General features: G+C 43.1%; 1 non-coding gene across 1 annotated transcript; it reads left to right on the top strand.

Annotated features, from left to right (window-relative positions):
* The first annotated feature begins 23,050 nt into the window (after positions 1-23,050).
* Positions 23,051-23,158, top strand: LOC130953906 (small nucleolar RNA R71). The gene has a single exon (XR_009076066.1). It is a non-coding gene; the product is annotated as a small nucleolar RNA R71 (small nucleolar RNA).
* The last annotated feature ends 207 nt before the right edge of the window (positions 23,159-23,365 follow it).

Raw genomic sequence — 23,365 nt, 5'->3', positions numbered from 1 at the left:
AGAAGGCCTTGTGTGACTTAGGGTCAAGTGTGAACCTCATGCCCCTCTCTGTAATGGAGAAATTAGGGATCTTTGAGGTGCAAGCTGCAAAAATCTCACTAGAGATGGCAGACAACTCAAGAAAACAAGCCTATGGACTTGTAGAGGATGTTCTGGTTAAGGTTGAAGACCATTACATCCCTACTGATTTCATAGTCCTAGAGACTGGGAAGTGCATGGATGAATCCATCATCCTTGGCAGACCATTCCTAGCCACAGCAAAGGCTGTGATTGATGTTGATGGAGGAGAGTTGATCATTCAAGTGAATGAAGAATCCATGGTGTTTAAGGCCCAAGGATATCCCTCTATCATCATGGAGAAGAAGCATGAAGAGCTTCTCTCAAAACAGAGCCAAACAGAGCCCCCACAGTCAAACTCTAAGTTTGGTGTTGGGAGGCCACAATCAAACTCTAAGTTTGGTGTTGAAACCCCACATTCAACTCTAAGTTTGGTGTTGGGAGGTTCCAACAAGGTTCTGAGCATTTCTGAGGCTCCATGAGAGACCTCTGTCAAGCTAGTGACAGTAAAGAAGCGCTTGTTGGGAGGCAACCCAATGTTTTATAATTAATTATTTTCTTTTGTTATTTTATCTTTTTTGTAGGTTGATGATCATAAGAAGTCATAAAAATAATGAAAAAAGCAAAAACAGAATGAAAAACAGGAAGAAAAACAGCACACCCTGGAGGAAGATGCTGCTGGCGTTCAAACGCCAGTCAGCCTAGCAGATGGGCGTTTAACGCCCAGTCTGGCACCTTTCTGGGCGTTTAACGCCAGAAAGGGGCACCAAACTGGCGTTAAACGCCAGTAAAGGTATAAAACCTGGCGTTAAACGCCAGGAATGGGCATCAGCCCGGCGTTTAACGCCAGAATTGGCCCAAAACGTGGATTTTGGTGCCAATTGGTGCAGGGATGCCTTTTCCTTGACACTACAGGATCTGTGGACCCCACAGGACCCTACTACAGGATCTGTGGACCCCACAGGACCCTACAATCACTCTCTCTTCTTCCCCCATCACCTCAACACCTCTTCCCCAAAAACCCCTCACCTATCAAATCCCATCTTTCTCTTCACCACTCACATCCATCCTTCATAAAACCCCACCAACCTCACACTTCAAATTCAAACCACTTTCCCTCCCAAACCCACCCTCAAATGACCGAACTTTCTTCCCCCTCTCTCCTATATAAACCCCTCTTTACACCCTTCATTTCCACACAACCTAAACACCACTTCTCTCCCCCTTTGGCCGAATACACCTCCATCTCCCTCTTCCTCATTTCTTCTTCTTCTACCCCCTTCTTTCTTCTTTTGCTCGAGGACGAGCAAACATTTTAAGTTTGGTGTGGTAAAAGCGTTGCTTTTTCGTTTTTCCATAACCATTATGGCACCAAAGGCCGGAGAAACCTCTAAAAAGAGGAAAGGGAAGGCAAAGGCTTCCACCTCCGAGTCATGGGAGATGGATAGATTCCTCTCAAAGGTGCATCAAGACCACTTCTATGAAGTTGTGGCCTTGAAGAAGGTGATCCCCGAAGTCCCTTTTTCACTCAAAAAGGGTGAATATCCGGAGATCCGCCATGAGATCCGAAGAAGAGGTTGGGAAGTACTTACCAACCCCATTCAACAAGTCGGAATCTTGATGGTTCAAGAGTTCTATGCCAATGCATGGATCACCAAGAACCATGACCAAAGTGTGAACCCGAATCCAAAGAATTATCTTACTATGGTTCGGGGGAAATACTTGGATTTCAGTCCGGAGAGTGTGAGGATGGCGTTCAACTTGCCCATGATGCAAGGAGATGAGCATCCTTACACTAGAAGGGTCAACTTTGATCAAAGGTTGGACCAAGTCCTCACAGTCATATGTGAAGAGGGCGCACAATGGAGGCAAGACTCAAGAGGAAAGCCGGTTCAATTAAGAAGGCATGACCTCAAGCCCGTAGCTAGAGGATGGTTAGAGTTCATACAACGCTCAATCATTCCCACTAGCAACCGGTCCGAAGTGACCATAGACCGGGCCATCATGATCCATAGTATCATGATTGGAGAAGAAATAGAGGTTCATGAGGTTATAGCTCAAGAACTCTATAAAGTGGCGGACAAGACCTCCACTGTGGCAAGGTTAGCCTTTCCTCATCTCATTTGTCACCTCTGTTATTCAGTAGGAGTTGACATAGAGGGAGACACCCCCATTGATGAGGACAAGCCCATCACTAAACAAAGGATGGAGTATACAAGAGAGCCTTCTCACCATGAGATCCCTGAGATACCTCAAGGGATGCACTTTCCTCCACACCACTATTGGGAGCAACTAAACACCTCCCTAGGAGAGTTGAGTTCCAACATGGGACAACTAAGGGTGGAGCACCAAGAACACTCCATCATCCTTCATGAGATTAGAGAAGATCAAAGAATCATGAGGGAGGAACAACAAAGACAAGGAAGAGACATTGAGGAGCTCAAGCACTCCATAGGACCTTCAAAAGCAAGGAAGAGCCGCCATCACTAAGGTGGACCCATTCCTTGATTTCCTTGTTCTTTATCTCTCTGTTTTTCGAATTCTATGCTTTATGTTATCCATGTTTGTGTCTTATGATCATTAGTGTCTTAGTGTCTATGCCTTAAAGTTATGAATGTCCTATGAATCCATCACCTTTCTTGAATAAAAATGTGCTTAATTGAAAAAGGAAGAATTGCATGAATTTTGAATTTTATAATAGTTTAATTATTTTGATGTGGTGGCAATATTTTTGTTCTCTGAATGTATGCTTAAACAGTGCATATGTATCTTGAATTTGTGGTTCATGAATGTTGGCTCTTGAAAGAATGATGAAAAAGGAGACATGTTACTGAGGATCTGAAAAATCAATAAAATGATTCTTGAAGCAAGAAAAAGCTATTCAAAAAAAAAAAAAAAAATTTCGAAAAAAAAAAAAAAAAGAAAGAAAAAGAAAGAATAAAGTTGTGATCCAAGGCAAATAAGAGTGTGCTTAAGAACCCTGGACACCTCTAATTGGGGACTTTAGCAAAGCTGAGTCACAATCTGAAAAGGTTCACCCAATTATGTGTCTGTGGCATGTATGTATCCGGTGGTAATACTGGAAGACAGAGTGCTTTGGGCCACAACCAAGACTCAATAAATAGCTATGTTCAAGAATCATCATACTTCACTAGGAGAATCATTAACACTATCTGGACTCTGAGTTCCTAAAGAAGCCAACCATTCTGGATTTCAAAGGAGAGATTGAGATGCCAAAACTGTTCAGAAGCAAAAAGCTAAAAGCCCCGCTCATCTAATTAATACTGATCTTCACAGATGTTTTTGGAATTCATTGCATATTCTCTTCTTTTTATCTTATTTGATTTTCAGTTGCTTGAGGACAAGCAACAATTTAAGTTTGGTGTTGTGATGAGCGGATAATTTGTATACTTTTTGGCATTGTTTTTAGTATGTTTTTGATATCTTTTAGTTAGATTTTAGTATATTTTTATTAGTTTTTATTTAAAATTCACTTTTCTGGACTTTACTATGAGTTTGTGTGTTTTTCTGTGATTTCAGGTATTTTCTGGCTGAAATTGAGGGACTTGAGCAAAAATCTGATTCAGAGACCAAAAAGGACTGCAGATGCTGTTGGATTCTGACCTCCCTGCACTCGAAGTGGATTTTCTGGAGCTACAGAAGCCCAATTGGCGCGCTCTCAACGGCGTTGGAAAGTAGACATCCAGGGCTTTCCAGCAATATATAATAGTCCATACTTTGTCCAAGATTTGATGGCCCAAACCCGCGAAGCAATCCGGCCTCAGAAATTCCAGCGTTAAACGCCGGAACAGGAATAAAAGTTGGAGTTAAACGCCCAAACTGGCATGGGGGCTGGCGTTTAACTCCAGAAAAGGTCTCTACACGAATTTCCTTGATTGCTCAGCCCAAGCACACACCAAGTGGGCCCGGAAGTGGATTTTTATGTCATTTACTCATCTTTGTACACCCTAGGCTACTAGTTTTCTATAAGTAGGACCTTTTACTATTGTATTAGAGAGCCTTTTGATCATGTTTTTATGATTGAACTCACTTTGGAGGCTGGCCATTCGGCCATGCCTAGACTATGTTCTTATGTATTTTCAACGGTGGAGTTTCTACACACCATAGATTAAGGGTGTGGAGCTCTGCTGTACCTCGAGTATTAATGCAATTACTATTGTTCTTCCATTCAACTCCGCTTGTTCTTTATCTAAGATATCACTTGTTCTTCAACCTATGAACAAGATGACTGACAACCATTCTTGTTCTACAAGCATTCAAGGCTTTAGTGAATATCTCTTGGATTTCTGATTGCATGATGCATGGTTGATCGCCTGACAACCGAGTGCTCGTCTGACAAACGAGCCAGCCATTCCATGAGATCAGAGTCTTCGTGGTATAGGCAAGAACTGATGGCGGTATTCAAGAGAATCCGGAAGGTCCAACCTTGTCTGTGGTGTTCTGAGTAGGATTCAATGACTGAATGACTGTGACGTGCTTCAAACCTGTAACCTACTGGGCGTTAGTGACAGACGCAAAAGAGTGATTCTATTCCGGTAGGGGAGGGAACCAAACCGGTGATTGGCGGCACTGTGACAGAGTGCTCTGCATTAGCTTTCACTGCGCGGATGGGAGGTAGCTGCTGACAACAGTGAGACCCTACACAAGTTTGCCATGGAAAGGAGTAAGAAGGATTGGATGAAGACTGTAGGAAAGCAGAGAGACGGAAGGGAAGGCATCTTCATACACTTGTCTGAAGCTCATACACCAATGATATACATAAGTATCTCTATCTTTACCTTTTCTGTTATTTTCGTTTATCATCATCATATACATTTGAGTCTGCCTGACTAAGATTTACAAGATGACCATAGCTTGCTTCAATACTAACAATCTCCGTGGGATCGACCCTTACTCACGTAAGGTTTTATTACTTGGACGACCCAGTACACTTGCTGGTTAGTTGTGCGAAGTTGTGTAATGCCATGGTATTAGGCGCACCAAGTTCTTGGAGCCATTACCGGGGATTATTTGAGTTGTGAAAAAGTATTGTTCACAATTTCGCCTACCAGACACCTCTGCTTGCCCATTAGTCTAAGAATGATAGGCTATTGATACTTTTTGAATGATCCCATGCCTCTTTAGTAAACCTGTTAGTCTCCTGTTACAAAAGTGAGTGCCTTGATCGCTCACGATTGCTCGTGGTGATCCAAAGCGACAAATAATATGGTTTCTAACAATGGAAACAACGGGGTTAGCATCATAAGTACGGGTAGGAATTGCTTCCACCCATTTAGAAACTGTTCCGAGGGTTACCTGAAACTGTAGGTCGATCTCGGACGAGATCTTCTGTGCTAGTCGGAGCCGACGTGTCCGGCAGGTGTATAGCAGCTGGAGCTGGTGTGTCCGACTTGTGAAATTTGAGAATGCTGTTGATCCCTTGTCATCGAAGGATGGGGGTACCTGCAAGGGACTCCGATGCTTAAGTTAGCAAGGGTATTAAACAGGTATTGAGTAGAATCAGAGTATGAGTTATACCTGGGTGCTCCAGTGTATTTATAATGGTGAGATGTGACCTTCTGTGGATAAGATAAGTTAGTTATCTTATCTTATCTTCAGGTGAGGTCATCTTATCTTCAAGGGAACCGCCCTTCTCTCTGTAGGCTTGGGCTGCCCTTGGATTTGGGGCGTGTTCCTCTATTTGGGCCCTTTGTTTGGGCTTTCCTGTGACTTGCCCGCGCTCTTTGAGAAGAGGTCGGGTTGTCCTGACCTGAAGAGGTCGGTCGCTTTATCTGTCGAACATCTCGGGTCGGGCAGCTCGACCCAGGGTATGAACAGTGCCCCTGCTCGAGCTTGGTCTTCTCTTTGAGGTCGAGTCTTTAGTTTTAGGACTTCGATCCTTCTTTGGTGAAGCCGAACTCGAGCATTTTGTCGATTTCTTTTTGTAGAGTTCTCCTTCTTTTGAATGCGGAACGTTTCTGTTTCGTTTCCTCTGAAAGCGCGCGCTTTTGTGTTTAGTGCCCTAGCCTTGGAATGTGCGAGGGTTTTAATGCCCTCATTAATTGGTTTTAATGCCCCATTTCTCTTGGTTTCTTATTTTGAATTTCTCAATCAAAAAACGGTTTCTCTTCTTCATTCTTTCTTCGTAACTTCTCCCTTTACTCTCTCATTTTTTGTTTCTTTCGTAGTTTCTTCCACCTGTTCTGTCACTCCTCTCTGTGGAAGAGGGTGATCTCCAGCTTTTCTCCTTCGCAGTTCTCCACTTTCGAGGGGTGGCTTTTCTTCTGTGCTTCGGCTTTCTTTCGAGGTTTTCTTCTGCTTTCTCCAGGTTCGATTTTTCTTTCTTCTGTTTCCTTATATGTGGAAAGTTTGCATTTTGCTCAGAGGAAGTTTTTTGGGTCATTCTGCTTTTACCATGCCTGATTGTTGCGTGCTCTGGAATTTCTTCATTTTTAGTGCGAATCTTTTTTCTTGTTGCTTGAATCTTTTTCTTTTAGGATTTTTGCATGTTGTCGCCATTTCTGCTTGTGCCTTTGGTGATGGTTCTTTGCTTGATTCCGAAAAAAAGTTTGCGTCTTTGCTGTTTTTTTGTTTGGCATTTTTGGTGTTTTGATAATGCCTTTTGCTGATAAACTGTAGAAGCAATACTTTTTGCTGATAAACTGTAGAAGCAATACTTTTTGCTGATAAACTGTAGAAGTAATGCTTTTTGCTGATAAACTGTAGAAAGGTGGTGATTTTGTGTTTTTACTTACTTTGAGACTTTATTTTCTTTTTGATGAGTGTCGGGACGTAAGCTGTAGAAATAACTTGAAAACCTTGCTTTGTTATTGCCTCCAAGGGATGCCCCAGGACTTTTTGGCTTGAGTCTTGGGGTTTTCCTTTTCTGTTTATCCGCCCGTCGAGATGTTTTGCCCCTCGTCCGAGATGTTTTTAAGTAATTCGTTCTTCTTTTCTTTTTGTAGGATTTAGTTGGCCTCATGTCATCCCGAAATAACGTTGTAGAGATGCCTTCCCATGTTCCTGAGGGTATGGCCGATTGGGTGGACTCGATGGTTCTTATGTGTGTCACTCTGGTTGATTCTGAGTTTTGCGCGCAGCTTAGGCAGTTTCATAGTGTCTGTAGTAATCCTGGCGATGAGAAGAACTATGAGCTTGTCCCTCCCTCTTCTGACGAGAGAGTTTGCTTCTCTACTCGGGTTGTTGACGATCGCCATTTTTTCTATGTTTATGACTTTTTCTTTGGTCAGCTGGGTATCACCCTTCCTTTTACTAAATTTGAAACCGACCTGTTATGGTCCTGTAATGTCACCACCTCTCAACTTCACCCTAATTCCTAGGGGTTCATAAAAATCTTTCAATTGTTGTGCAATGGCTTTGGTATCCCAGCCTCGCAATCTCTCTTTTTCTATCTGTTTGTCTTGACTAAGCCTGGAGTGGTAAAAAAGAAGACAGCTTGGGTCTCCTTCTGCTCTACCCAAGGAAAGAAGGTTTTTTCCATGTTTGACGAGTCATTCCGTGATTTTAAAAACTACTTTTTCAAGGTTTGAGCTGTTGAAGGAGCTCGGCCCTTCTTTCTGGATGAAAATGACGAGCCTGCTTTTCCCTTGGAATGGCAAAAAGATGTGAGGGTGTCCCGATATACGTGGAAAATATTGGATGAGGCTGAGCGAGCCTTTGTGACTGTCTTGGAAGAACACTGGGGTCAACCTCCCCAACTCGACACAAAGAAATTTCTAACCAATCCCTCTCTTCTTCAAACTGAGCTGGGTATTTTGTGTTTCCTTTTTTATCTGTTCTATATTACTCGTAATTGTCTTTTCCGACTTGTAGCTTAATTTCTATTTTATTTGCAGAGGCGATGAAGAATAATGAATCCATGAAAGCTTTTAAAAGAGCGCAGAGGGCGACTGCTGCCAAAAACATCTCGGCCAAGGCGGCTAGGAAAGGATCCTCCCAGGTGCACGTGAAGCCGTCTGTGCCGAGTTCCCCTAGGATGAAGAAGGTGATCCCTACTCCCTGAGTTCGTCTGGTGGAACCTCACCCTACTTCTGCTGCTCCTTCTGTTGCTCCTCCCAATAAAAAACAAAAAATAGCTGAGCCTTTCGACCTCAATGCTCCCGATTTTAATGCCATTGAATTTGTGGATCAACAAATCGGTCCCTATGGTACCCGCTCAATGGACGATGTGTCCATCCTCTATCATTTGGAATTTATGGCCCGGAATCATGTACAGATGGCATATATGTCGGCTGCTATATACCGGACTGCTCAGAATCTTCCTCTCCATGCTACCAAAGCATTTATGGAGGAGGCAAAGCAGGAGTTCGACCGGATGAAGGGGCTAAAGGAGGAACTTGAATTAAAGGTGACCAAGTTGGAGAAGGATCTAGAGAATGAGAAGGCGAGTTCCCTTTCTCTGGCAGCTTCTTTGAGGTTGGCCGAGGACACAGCCCTGATGCATAAGGAGAGTTACGTTACGACTTATCGGGAGGTGATGCGTCTGAGGGGGGAGTTGGACAATGCCCGGGAGGATTATTCTGAGCTCCAAGGTCATCTTGTTGGCAGCGTAACTGCTGCTTACGAGAACTTGATGGAGCAAGTTCGAGTCATTGCTCCCGAGGTCGATCTCGCCCTTTTCAGCCTGGACAACGTTGTCAAGGATGGCAAGATTGTCCCTGATGACGAGGGTGATGATGATGTTGATCCTCCCCCTGTGTCCTCTGCCAAAGTGTCGACTTCTTCTGCTCCTTCGGTTGCACCTGATTCGGATTGCCAGGTTCTGAACCGGGAGGATGGAACTATAGATGCTGTGCTTATTCAGACTCGCCCTCCTTCTCCTTGTCCTGAGGCTGCCAAGAAGGCTCCTGATGCTTGCTGATCTCTTTCTGGATATTTATGTAGTTGGCCCGGCTTGTGGGCTTTTTAAAACTTTGTTTATTTTGCTGACGGTCTCTAGTTGCTTGTTTTAGCAACTTTTATTTTGAAAAACAAAAGTAGCTCGCTATCTTTGGTAGGTGTTGATGGCCGCCGAGGCTTTTTTAACTTTGTAGATTATATCAAGGTTCTTGACTTTGTTTTCTCTTCTCCTTTGAGTTTGTGTCTATGTGGGTCTGACTTGTTTCTCGGTTTTCTCGCCTTTGTACGTATTTTTGGCGCTCCGTAACCGATTCTTTTGCATTGGTCCCTTCTAAGTTATTTCTGCAATCCCCTTTTTTGGACCTTGATCAGGTTTCTTTGAGGGATTACTTTTATATCTTTGTTTTCGTAGGAGACCGACTTCATTAGGTCGATCTCTTTCTAAGTTATTTTTGAAATCCTCTTTCTTGGACCTTTGTCAGGTCTCTTTCAGGGATTACTTTTATAACTTTGTTTTGTAGGAAACCAACTTCGTTAGGTCGATCTCTTCTTAAGTTATTTTTGTAATCCTCTTTCTTGGACCTTTGTCAGGTCTCTTTCATGGATTACTTTTATAACTTTGTTTTGTAGGAAACCGACTTCATTAGGTTGATCTCTTCTTAAGTTATTTTTGTAATCCTCTTTCTTGGACCTTTGTCAGGTCTCTTTCAGGGATTACTTTTATAACTTTGTTTTGTAGGAAACCGACTTCGTTAGGTCGATCTCTTCTTAAGTTATTTTTGTAATCCTCTTTCTTGGACCTTTGTCAGGTCTCTTTCAGGGATTACTTTTATAACTTGGTTTTGTAGGAAACCGACTTCGTTAGGTCGATCTCTTCCTAAGTTAAAGTAATCCTCTTTAATAGGGTTGGCCAGACCTCTTTCCAGGGTTTACTTATAACTTGGGTTGACTTGGTCCGACTTCTAAACGTCGGCCAGTCTTTAAGTTATTATTTTAGCTATCCGTAAGGCCTCGTCAGGCTCTTTTTTGGATTGCTTTCAATAATTTCTTACATTATTCTGTGTTCATCTTTGCCGATTTGTAGAAAGTGGTTGGCATCTTTAGATCGTCCTTTGGGTGAATCGCGTTTTCACCTTTATCGGACAGTTATCTTTATCGTGATCGTGCAGTGAAATTGTTTTTCACTTTCTGCCGATCTGTTGCTTTATAATCGGACGATGAATACTTCAGATTAATGCGTCTTGAAATCTTATAGAATATCTAAATAAATTTCATTCAAAGAAAAGTGCAAAAAATATATACATGTGGGAATTTTTTCATCCTTTTAAGTCAGATAGTGTCTAGGTATCAACCTGGTGCCTCATTAAAAAACCTTTTCAGGAAAAAGAGTGCATCCAATAATGAGATCCTTTACCTTTTCTAACTGTAGTACCTTCTTAGGTTGCAGGCGTGCCATGATCTGAGAAGCTCTCGTCCATCGAGTTCGGACAGTCTGTAGTAGCCCTTCCCAAGTACTTCTATAACTCGGTAGGGTCCTTTCCAGTTTGCTGCCAGCTTTCCTTCTCCTTTTGATTATATCTGGAAGCCATTCGGCGCTTTAGAGCTTCCTCCCTGATCCGAGCTCTTTCTTGGATTTCAGGTAGTAGGTCGAGCTCTTCCCTCTGAAGTTGGGAGTTTGCTCCCTCATTGTAATGAACTACTCTAGGCGATCTTTCCTCAATCTCTACTAGAATCATTGCCTCTATTCCGTATGCTAACCGGAAGGAGGATTCCTTTGTGGTGGAATGTGGCGTCGTTCGATATGCCCATAGGACCTATGGAAGCTCTTTTGCCCAGGCTCCCTTTGCATCTTGTAATCTCCGTTTTAACCCGGCCAATATGACTTTGTTGGCGGCTTCGCCCTGTCCATTGGCCTGTGGATGTTCGATGGAGGTGTACTGGTGCTTTATATTCAAGTCGGCTACTAGTTTTCTGAAGCCTGCATCTGTGAATTGAGTGCCATTGTCTGTGGTTATTGAATATGGAACTCCGAACCTTGTAACAATGTTTCTATATAGGAATTTCCGGCTTCTTTGGGCGGTGGCGTTAGCTAGGGGTTCTGCCTCGATCCACTTTGTAAAGTAGTCTACCCCTACTATGAGAAATTTAACTTGTCCTGATCCCTGGGGAAAGGGGCCAAGAAGATCGAGTCCCCATTTTGCAAACGGCCAAGGAGAAGTCACGCTGATGAGCCCTTCTGGCGGGGCGATGTGAAAGTTGGCATGTTTCTGATATGGTGGACATGTCTTTACAAATTCTGTGGCTTCTTTCTGTAATGTTGGCCAATAGAACCCTGCCCGGAGTACTTTTTTGATAAGAGCCCGTGCTCCGAGATGGTTGCCACAAATGCCGCCATGTATTTCTTCTAACACTTTCCTTATGTGGAAGGTCGGAACACATTTTAATAATGGTACTGAGATCCCTCTTTTGTACAGTATGTTGTTTATGATGGTGTAGTACTGTGCCTCCCTTTTTAGCTTTTTCGCCTCCTTTTCTTCTGTCGAGAGTGTTCCTGTTTTGAGGTAGTTGATTATGGGGGTCATCCATCCTTGGTCCTGGTTTACTATGGCTAGGACTTTTTCTTCTTCGGAAATTGACGGGTTCTATAACATTTCCTGGATGAGGCTTCTATTGTTGCCCCCTGGTTTAGTGCTGCCTAGTTTCGAGAGTGCGTCAGCTCAGGCATTTTGTTCGCGGGGTATGTGGCAGATCTTATATTCCCCGATTTGTCCGAGCTGTTCCTTGGTCTTATCCAAATACTTTTTCATGGTAGGATCTTTGGCTTGGTAGCTCCCTGTTATTTTTGATGTGACCACTTGTGAATCGCTATAAATGTTGAGTTTTTTAGCTCCCACCTCTTCAGCCAGCTTCAAACCAGCTAACAATGCTTCATATTCTGCCTGGTTATTTGAGACCGGGAACCCGAACTTGAGATAGAGCTCGACTTGGGTTCCTTGGTTGCTTTCTATTATTACACCTGCACCGCTTCCAGTTTTATTTGAAGAACTGTCCACATAGAGGTTCCATTCTGTGACGGTTTTCAGGACATCTGTGAATTCTGCGATAAAGTCGGCCAGATACTGTGATTTGATGGCCGTTCGAGCTTCATACTAGAGTCGTCCGAGCTCGACTACCCATTGTAGAATTCTGCCTACTAAATCTGTTTTCTGCAATATTCCTTTTAGGGGCTGGTTAGTTCAAACCTTAATGGTGTGAGCCTAGAAGTAAGGGCGGAGTCGTCGGGATGTTAAAATGAGAGTATAGGCGAATTTTTCTATTTTCTGGTAGTTCAGCTCGGATCCCTGTAGTGCTTTGCTGATGAAGTATACGGGTTGTTGTCCATTCTCATCTTCTCTGACTAGTGCTGAGGCTATTGCCCGGCTTCCTACTGCGAGATATAATATGAGTGGTTCTCCTTCTCGTGGTCAAGATAGGATAGGTGGCCGTCCTAAGAACTTCTTAAATTCTTGGAAGGCTTGCTCACATTCTGTTGTCCATTCGAACTATTTTCCCTTTCTTAAAGTAGCATAGAAGGGGAGAGATCTTATCGCAGCTCCTGCTAGGAATCGGGATAGGGTGCCCAATCTCCCATTGAGTTGCTGTACTTCTTTGACACAGGTTGGGCTCTTCATGTTGAGTATGGCCTGACACTTGTCTGGATTTGATTCAATTCCTCTTTGTGTGAGCATGAAACCTAAGAATTTGCCCGCCTCTACTGCAAAGGTGCATTTCGCGGGATTGAGTCGCATGTTATGCTTTCTTATGGTGTCGAACACTTGGGCCAAGTCGGACAATAATGTCTCCTCGCTTTGTGTTTTTATTAGCATGTCGTCCACGTAGACTTCCATGACCTTTCCGATGTGATCCGAGAAGACTTTATTCATTAGCCTTTGATAAGTAGCTCCTGCGTTTTTGAGACCGAAAGGCATCACAATGTAGCAGTAGTTTGCTTTTGGTGTTAAGAACGAGGTCTTTTCTTGATCTGGTGGGTACATGGGGATTTGGTTGTACCCCGAGTAAGCGTCCATAAATGAGAGATATCTATATCCGGAGGAAGCATCTACCAGAGCGTCAATACTTGGGAGTGGATATGGATCTTTTGGACAAGTTTTGTTGAGATCGGTGTAATCGGTGCACATTCGCCATTTCCCGTTTGATTTTTTCACCAAGACAACGTTGGATAGCCATAGTGGGTATTTGACTTCTCTTATGAATCCTGCTTCTAGTAGTGCTTGTACTTGCTTTTCCACAGCCTGGGATCGCTCTGGCCCAAGTTTTCTTCGTCTCTACTGTACCGGCCAAGATCCTGGATAGACCGCCAACTTATGGCTCATTAGCTTAGGGTCTATTCCTGGCATGTCTGCGGCTTTCCACGCGAAGAGATCAACATTATCTCGTAAGAATTGTATTAGTAATTCTTTTGAATCTTCTCTTAGGATTGTGTCGATATTGATGGTTTTTTCCGAAGTATCCCCGATCTGAATCTTCTCTATCGCACCTTCTGGTTGTGGACGAAGCTCTTCTCGTTGTTGGGCTCTGCCCAGCTCGATTGTGTGGAACTCTTCTCCCCTGCCTCTGAGGTTTAGGCTTTCGTTATAACAGCGACGTGCCATCTTTTGATCTGCTTTTATCGTGGCTATTCCTTTTGTAGTGGGGAATTTCATACATAGATGTGGGGTCGAGACTATCGCGTCAAGTTGGTTGAGTGTTGTCCAACCTATGAGAGCATTGTAAGCTGAACTTACATCGACCACGATGTAGTCTATTCTGAGGGTCCTGGATTGGTTCCCTTTTCCGAAGGTTGTATGTAGTGGTATGTATCCCAGCGGTTGAACCGGGGTATCTCCTAGTCCGAACAGACTGTTTGGATATGCTTTAAGTTCTTTCTCTTCTAAGCCGAGTTTATCGAAGGCTGTTTTGAATAAGATATCAGCGGAACTCCCTTGGTCTATTAAGGTGCGGTGTAGATTGGCGTTTTCCAATATGATGGTGATGACCATGGGATCGTCGTGTCCTGAGATGATGCCGAAGGCGTCCTCTTTAGTGAATGTTATTGCCGGGATGTTGAGTGCTTCCTCCTTTCCCTTGACATGATATACTTCTTTGAGATATCTTTTGCGAGATGATTTGGAGATCACACCTCCTGCGAATCTGTCATGTATCATGTGGACATGTCTCTCTGGTGTCCGAGGTGATCGTTCAGTTCACTCAGTATCTTCATCCCTTCGTCTATTTCTTTGATCATCATCTCGGGTGGCCAGAAATCGATCTAATTTTCCTTCTCTCACTAATTTCTCTATGATATTTTTTAAGTCGAAGCATTCGTTTGTGGAGTGTCCACGGACTCGATGGTATTCACAATATTCCTTCCGGTTTCTTCCTCCCTTTTTTCCTTTGAGTGGCCGAGCTGGGGGGATTTTTTCTGTATGGCAGACTTCTTTGTATATCTCGACCAGGGATGCCCTGAGAGGAGTGGAATTGTGGTATTTTTTATTTTCTCCCCTTGTCGATCTTCTTTTCTCTTGGATTCCTTGTCTTTGTCTCGGTAGGAGGTCCCTGATTTCGAGGTCTCTCCTAACCGAGCGTTTTCTTCCATGTTGATATATTTTTCTACTCGTTCCTGTACTTCGTCTAAGGAGGTCGGGTACTTCTTTGATATAGATTGGCTAAAAGGTCCTTCTTGCAGGCCGTTGATGAGTCCCATGATGGCGGCTTCTGTTGGTAAACTTTGTATATCCATGCACGTTTTGTTGAATCTTTCCATGTAGTTGCGGAGGCTCTCCCGATCTCCTTGTTTGATCCCTAGCAAGCTGGGGGCGTGCTTGGCCTTATCTTTCTGAATGGAGAATCTGGCTAGGAATTTTTTAGCTATATCATCAAACCTTGAGATGGACTTTGGGGGTAGGTTGTCGAACCATCGGATTGTTGTCTTTGTGAGAGTTGTTGGAAAGGCTTTACAGTGAACAGCATCTGGGGCGTCGGTAAGGTACATTCTGCTTCTGAAGTTGCTGAGGTGGTGGTTGGGGTCCGTGGTGCCATCATATAGGGTCATATCTGGGAGTTTGAAGTCTTTTGGAATTTTGATTTTCATGATTTCCCTGGTGAACGGGTCCTGCTCTTTGCGTGAATTTTCTTCAGGATTGGCCTGGGGGACTTTTAATTTAAGATCGGCTTCCAATTGCTGTAGTTTTTCTTCCAATTCTCGACGTCGCCGCACCTCTCTTTGTAGATCCTTTCCGATTTATCGTTGTTGTTGGGTTTCTTTTTCAAGTTGTTTTAGGCGGTCTAGGAGCGCTTCTATTGCCCCAGAATTTGGTGGGTCTTTGTCCTTGTTGGTTTTCGGAGTATCTTGTAGCGTGACATCCACGTTCTTGTGCGGTGTTCTATCTTCCAAACCTGAATCGTGGTCGTTGTCATGGTCGTTCGCCATGGTGATGGGATGACTTCCAGGTTCTCCGACAACGGTGCCAATGTTCTGAGGGTTACCTGAAACTGTAGGTCGATCTCGGACGAGATCTTCTGTGCTGGTCAGAGCCGACATGTCTGGCAGGTGTATAGCGGCCGGAGCTGGTGTGTTCGACTTGTGGAATTTGAGAATGCTGCTGATCCCTTGTCACCGAAGGGTGGGGGCACCTGCAAGGGACTCCGATACTTAAGTTAGCAAGGTATTAAACAGGTATTGAGTAGAATCAGAGTATGAGTTATACCTGGGTGCTCCAGTGTATTTATAATGGTGAGATGTGACCTTCTGTGGATAAGATAAGTTAGTTATCTTATCTTATCTTTATCTTATCTTCAGGTGAGGTCATCTTATCTTCAAGGGAACCGCCCTTCTCTCTGTAGGCTTGGGCTGCCCTTGGATTTGGGGCGTGTTCCTCTATTTGGGCCCTTTGTTTGGGCTTTCCTGTGACTTGCCCGCGCTCTTTGAGAAGAGGTCGGGTTGTCCTGACCTGAAGAGGTCGGTCGCTTTATCTGTTGAACATCCCGGGTCGGACAGCTCGACCTAGGGTATGAACAGAAACATAATCTACAGCTAACAGTATATAAAGGTGGTCATTAGAATTTGGAAATGGACCCATGAAGTCAATGCCCCAAACATAAAAAATTTCACAGAAGAGCATAATTTGCTGAGGCATTTCATCCCTTTGGGATATATTACCAAACCTTTGGCATGGAGGACAAGATTTACAAAGATCAACAGCATCTTTAAAAAGAGTAGGCCACCAGAATCCACAGTCTAAAACTTTTCTAGTAGTTCGTTGAGAGCCAAAATGTCCTCCACTCTCAGATGAGTGGCAGGCCTCTAAAATGGACTGGAATTCTGATTGAGGTACACACCATCTAATTACCTGGTCAGCACCACACCTCCATAGATATGGGTCATCCCATACATAGTATTTGGACTCACTTTTCAGCTTGTCTCTCTGATGATTAGTAAAATTTGGAGGAAAAGTATGGCTAACTAGATAATTAGCTACAAGTGCATACCAAGGGGCTACATCAGATACTACCTGGAATCTATCAAATAGGAAATTATCATTGATAGGAATGGATTCAACTTTAATGTGCTCAAGGTGACTCAAGTGGTCAGCCACTAAATTTTGGTTACCACTCCTATCTTTAATTTCTAGATCAAATTCTTGCAGCAGTAGTATCCAACGTATTAGCCTTGGTTTAGACTCCTTTTTAGCTAATAAATATTTTAGAGCTGCATGATTTGAGTACACTACTACCTTAGTACCAAGTAAATAGGCTCAGAATTTATCTAGAGCAAAAACAATAGCTAGAAGCTCTTTTTCAGTAGTAGTGTAATTAGATTGAGCAGCATCTAAAGTCTTAGATGCATAAGCAATTACAAAAGGGTCGTTACCTTCATGTTGAGTCAGTGCTGCTCCTACTGCATGATTGGAGGCGTCACACATGATTTCAAATGGTTGACTCCAGTCCGATCCCCTCACAATCGGAGCTTGAGTCAAGGCGGTCTTTAGCTTATCAAACACTTGTTTGCAATCCTCACTGAACCCGAACTCAATATCTTTCTGTAGTAGTCTGGACAAGGGTAGTGCTACCTTACTGAAGTCCTTAATGAATCTCCTGGACAAGGATAGAGATACTTATGTATATCATTGGTGTATGAGCTTCAGACAAGTGTATGAAGATGCCTTCCCTTCCGTCTCTCTGCTTTCCTACTGCCTTCATCCAATCCTTCTCACTCCTTTCCATGGCAAGCTCGTGTAGGGTTTCACTGTTGTCAGCAGCTACCTCCCATCCTCTCAGTGAAAATACGTCCCTGATGCTCTGTCACAGCATAGGCTAATCCTCTGTCGGTTCTCAATCAGACCGGAATAGAATCCAGTGATTCTTTTGGCGTCTGTCACTAACGCCCCGCCCTCAGGAGTTTGAAGCACGTCACAGTCATTCAATCATTGAATCCTACTCAGAATACCACAGACAAGGTTAGACCTTCCGGATTCTCTTGAATGCTGCCATCAGGTCCTGCCTATACCACGAGGATTCCGGTTAAAGAATCCAAGAGATATTCACTAAGCCTCAGATGCTTGTAGAACAAGAATGGTTGTCAGTCACCTTGTTCATAGGTGAGAATGATGATGAGTGTCACGGATCATCACCTTCATCAAGTTGAAGAACAAGTGATATCTTGGACAAAGAACAAGCGGAATTGAATAGAAGAACAATAGTAATTGCATTAATACTCGAGGTACAGCAGAGCTCCACACCTTAATCTATGGTGTGTAGAAACTCCACCGTTGAAAATACATAAGAACAAGGTCTAGGCATGGCCGAATGGCCAGCCTCCCAAAGTGAGTTTAATCATCAAAACATGATCAAAAGACTCTCTATCTCCCCAAATACAATAGTAAAAGGTCCTACTTATAGAAAACTAGTAGCCTAGGGTGTACAGAGATGAGTAAATGACATAAAAATCCACTTCCGGGCCCACTTGGTGTGTGCTTGGGCTGAGCAATGAAGCATTTTCGTGTAGAGACTTCTCTTGGAGTTAAACGCCAGCTTTTATGCCAGTTTGGGCGTTTAACTCCCAATTAGGTGCCAGTTCCGGCGTTTAACGCTGGAATTTCTGTAGGTGACTTTAAACGCCGGTTTGGGCCATCAAATCTTGGGCAAAATATGGACTATCATATATTTCTGGAAAGCCCAGGATGTCTACTTTCCAACGCCGTTGAGAGTGCGCCAATTGGGCTTCTGTAGCTCCAGAAAATCCACTTCGAGTGCAAGGAGGTCAGAATCCAACAGCATCTGCAGTCCTTTTCAGTCTCTGAATCAGATTTTTGCTCAGGTCCCTCAATTTCAGCCAGAAAATACCTGAAATCACAGAAAAACACACAAACTCATAGTAAAGTCCAGAAAAGTGAATTTTAATTAAAAACTAATAAAAATATACTAAGAACTCAACTAAAACTACTAAAAACATACTAAAAACAATGCCAAAAAGCGTACAAATTATCCGCTCATCACAACACCAAACTTAAATTGTTGCTTGTCCCCAAGCAACTGAAAATCAAATAAGATAAAAAGAAGAGAATATACTATAGACTCCAAATTATCAATGAAACATAGCTCCAAATTAGATGAGCGGGACTAGTAGCTTTTTGCCTCCAAACAGTTTTGGCATCTCACTTTATCCTCTGAGGTTCAGAATGATTGGCTTCTTTAGGAACTCAGAATCCAGATAGTGTTATTGATTCTCCTAGTTAAGTATGATGATTCTTGAACACAGCTACTTTATGAGTCTTGGCCGTGGCCCAAAGCACTCTGTCTTCCAGTATTACCACCGGATACATACATGCCACAGACACATAATTGGGTGAACCTTTTCAGATTGTGACTTAGCTTTGCTAAAGTCCCCAATTAGAGGTGTCCAGGGTTCTTAAGCACACTCTTTTTGCCTTGGATCACAACTTTATTTCTTTCTTTTTCTTTTTTCTTTTTTTTTTCGCTTGCTTTCTCTATTTTTTTTGTATTCACTGCTTTTTCTTGCTTCAAGAATCATTTTTATGATTTTTCAGATCCTCAGTAACATGTCTCCTTTTTCATCATTCTTTCAAGAGCCAACAATTTTAACATTCATGAACAACAAATTCAAAAGACATATGCACTGTTCAAGCATACATTCAGAAAACAAAAAGTATTGTCACCACATCAAACTAATTAAGCTAGTTTTAAAGATGAATTTGAAATCCTGTACTTCTTGTTCTTTTGTGATAAAAACAGTTTTCATTTAAGAAAGGTGATGGATTCATATTCATAGCTTTAAGGCATAGACACTAAGACACTAATGATCATAAGACACAAACATAGACAAACATAAGCATGAAATTTTCGAAAAAACAGAAAAATAAAGAACAAGGAAATCAAGGAACGGGTCCACCTTAGTGATGGCGGCTCTTCCTTCCTCTTGAAGGTCCTATGGAGTGCTTGAGCTCCTCAATGTCTCTTCCTTGCCTTTGTTGCTCCTCTCTCATGATTCTTTGATCTTCTCTTATTTCATGGAGGAGAATGGAGTGTTCTTGGTGCTCCACCCTTAGTTGTCCCATGTTGGAACTTAATTCTCCTAGGGAGGTGTTTAGTTGCTCCCAATAGTCTTGTGGAGGAAAGTGCATCCCTTGAGGTATCTCAGGGATCTCATGATGAGAGGGGTCTCTTGTGTGCTCCATCCTTTTCTTGGTAATGGGCTTATCCTCATCAATGGTGATGTCTCCCTCTATGTCAACTCCAACTGAATAACAGAGGTGACAAATGAGGTGAGAAAAGGCTAATCTTGCCAAGGTAGAGGACTTATCCGCCACCTTGTAGAGTTCTTGGGCTATAACCTCATGAACTTCCACTTCTTCTCCAATCATGATGCTATGGATCATGATGGCCCGGTCTAGAGTAACTTCGGACCGGTTGCTAGTGGGAATGATTGAGCGTTGGATAAACTCCAACCATTCTCTAGCCACGGGTTTGAGGTCATGCCTTCTCAATTGAACCGGCTTGCCTCTTGAATCTCTCTTCCATTGTGCGCCCTCTTCACATATAACTGTGAGGACTTGGTCCAACCTTTGATCAAAGTTGACCCTTCTAATGTAAGGATGTTCATCTCCTTGCATCATAGGCAAGTTGAACGCCACTCTCACACTTTCTGGACTAAAATCCAAGTATTTCCCCCGAACCATTGTGAGATAATTCTTTGGATCCGGGTTCATACTTTGATCATGGTTCTTGGTGATCCATGCATTGGCATAGAACTCTTGAACCATCAAGATTCCGACTTGTTGAATGGGGTTGGTAAGCACTTCCCAACCTCTTCTTCGAATCTCATGGCGGATCTCCGGATATTCACCCTTTTTGAGTGAAAAGGGGACCTCAGGGATCACCTTCTTCAAGGCCACAACTTCATAGAAGTGGTCTTGATGCACCCTTGAGATGAATCTATCCATCTCCCATGACTCGGAGGTGGAAGCTTTTGCCTTCCCTTTCCTCTTTTTAGAGGTTTCTCCGGCCTTGGATGCCATAATGGTTATGGAAAAACGAAAAAGCAACGCTTTTACCACACCAAACTTAAAATGTTTGCTCGTCCTCGAGCAAAAGAAGAAAGAAGAGAGTAGAAGAAGAAGAAATGAGGAAGAGGGAGATGGTGGTGTATTCGGCCAAAGAGGGGGAGAAGTGGGGTTTAGGTTGTGTGAAAATGAAGGAGTGAAGAAGGGTATTTATAGGAGAGAGGGGAGGAGGAGGTCGGCCATGTATGGGTGGGTTTGGGAGGGAAAGTGGTTTGAATTTGAAGGGTGAGGTTGGTGGGGATTTATGAAGGATGGATGTGAGTGGTGAAGAGAAAGATGGGATTTGATAGGTGAAGGGTTTTTAGGGAAGAGGTATTGAGGTGATTGGTGAATGGGGGAAGAAGAGAGAGAATGGTGGTGGGGTCCTGTGGGGTCCACAGATCCTGTGGTGTCAAGGAAAAGTCATCCCTGCACCAAATGGCATCAAAATTCACGTTTTGACCCATTTCTGGCGTTAAACGCCGGGCTGATGCCCATTCCTGGCGTTTAATGCCAGGTTTTAGCCCTTTTCTGGCGTTTAACGCCAGTCTGGTGCCCCTTTCTGGCGTTAAACGCCCAGAATGGTGCCAGACTGGGCGTTAAACGCCCAACTGCTAGGCTTACTGGCGTTTGAACGCCAGCAGCATTTTCCTCCAGGGTGTGCTGTTTTTCTTCCTGTTTTTCATTTTGTTTTTGCTTTTTTCAATGGATTTTGTGACTTCTTATGATCATCAACCTACAAAAAACATAAAATAACAAAAAAAAATATATAGAATATAATCATTGGGTTGCCTCCCAACAAGCGCTTCTTTAATGTCAGTAGCTTGACAGAGGGCTCTCAATGAGCCTTACAAATGATCAGAGCAATGTGGGAACCTCCCAACACCAAACTTAGAGTTTGAATGTGGGGGTTCAACACCAAACTTAGAGTTTGGTTGTGGCCTCCCAACACCAAACTTAGAGTTTGACTTTGGGGGCTCTGTTTGTCTCTGATTTGAGAGAAGCTCTTCATGCTTCATCTCTATGGTGACAGAGGGATATCCTTGAGCCTTAAACACCAAGGATTCTCCATTCACTTGAATGATCAGTTCACCTCTATCAACATCAATCACAGCCTTTGCTGTGGCTAGGAAGGGTCTGCCAAGGATGATGGATTCATCCATGCACTTCCCAGTCTCTAGGACTATGAAATCAGTAGGGATGTAATGGTCTTCAACTTTTACCAAAACATTCTCTATAAGTCCATGAGCTTGTTTTCTTGAGTTGTCTGCCATCTCTAGTGAGATTTTTGCAGCTTGTACCTCAAAGATCCTTAGCTTCTCCATTACTGAGAGAGGCATGAGGTTCACACTTGACCCTAAGTCACACAAGATCTTCTTGAAGGTCATGGTGCCTATGGTACAAGGTATTGAAAACTTCCCAGGATCTTGTCTCTTTTGAGGTAATTTCTGCCTAGACAAGTCATCCAGCTCTTTGGTGAGCAAAGGAGGTTCATTCTCCCAAGTCTCATTTCCAAATAACTTGTCATTTAGCTTCATGATTGCTCCAAGGTATTTAGCAACTTGCTCTTCAGTGACATACTCATCCTCTTCAGAGGAAGAATACTCATCAGAGCTCATGAAAGGCAGAAGTAAATCCAATGGAATCTCTATGGTCTCATTTTGAGCCTCAGATTCCCATGGTTCCTCATTGGGGAACTCAAAGGAGGTTGGTGCACGCCCATTGAGGTCTTCCTCAGTGGCGTCCACTTCCTTTCTTTCCTCTCCAAATTCGGCCATGTTTATGGCTTTGCACTCTCCTTTTGGATTTTCTTCTGTATTGCTTGGGAGAGTACTAGGAGGGAGTTCAGTAACTTTCTTGCTCAGCTGTCCCACTTGTCCTTCCAAATTTCTGATGGAGGACCTTGTTTCATTCATGAAACTTTGAGTGGTTTTGATTAGATCAGAGACCATGGTTGCTAAGTCAGAGGTATTCTGCTTAGAACTCTCTGTCTGTTGCTGAAAAGATGATGGAGAAGGCTTGCTATTGCTAAGCCTGTTTCTTCCACCATTATTGTTATTGAAACCTTGTTGAGGTCTCTCTTGATTCTTCCATGAGAAATTTGGGTGATTTCTCCATGAAGAGTTATAGGTGTTTCCATAGGGTTCTCCTAGGTAATTCACCTCTTCCATTGAAGGGTTCTCAGGATCATAAGCTTCTTCCTCAGATGAAGCATCCTTAGTACTGTTTGGTGCATTTTGCATTCCAGACAGACTTTGAGAAATCAAATTGACTTGTTGAGTCAATATTTTATTCTGAGCCAGTATGGTGTTCAGAGTGTCAATCTCAAGAACTCCTTTCTTCTGACTAGTCCCATTGTTCACAGGATTCCTTTCAGAAGTGTACATGAATTGGTTATTTGCAACCATTTCAATTAGCTCTTGAGCTTCTGCAGGCGTCTTCTTCAGATGAAGAGATCCTCCAGCAGAGCTATCCAAAGACATCTTGGATAGTTCAGAGAGACCATCATAGAAGATACCTATGATGCTCCATTCAGAAAGCATGTCAGAAGGACATTTTCTGATCAATTGTTTGTATCTTTCCCAAGCTTCATAGAGGGATTCTCCATCCTTCTGTCTGAAGGTTTGGACTTCCACTCTAAGCTTACTCCATCTTTGTGGTGGAAAGAATTTTGCCAAGAAGGCATTGACTAGCTTTTCCCAAGAGTCCAGGCTTTCTTTAGGTTGAGAATCCAACCATATTCTAGCTCTGTCTCTTACAGCAAAAGGGAATAGCATCAGTCTATAGACCTCAGGGTCAACCCCATTAGTCTTGACTGTGTCACAGATTTGCAAGAATTCAGCTAAAAACTG

Source organism: Arachis stenosperma, chromosome 9 (assembly GCF_014773155.1).
Source record: "Arachis stenosperma cultivar V10309 chromosome 9, arast.V10309.gnm1.PFL2, whole genome shotgun sequence".
Taxonomy (NCBI): Eukaryota; Viridiplantae; Streptophyta; class Magnoliopsida; order Fabales; family Fabaceae; genus Arachis; species Arachis stenosperma.
Note: the sequence above shows the minus strand (reverse complement) of the source record. Positions and strands in the feature narration are given on the sequence as shown.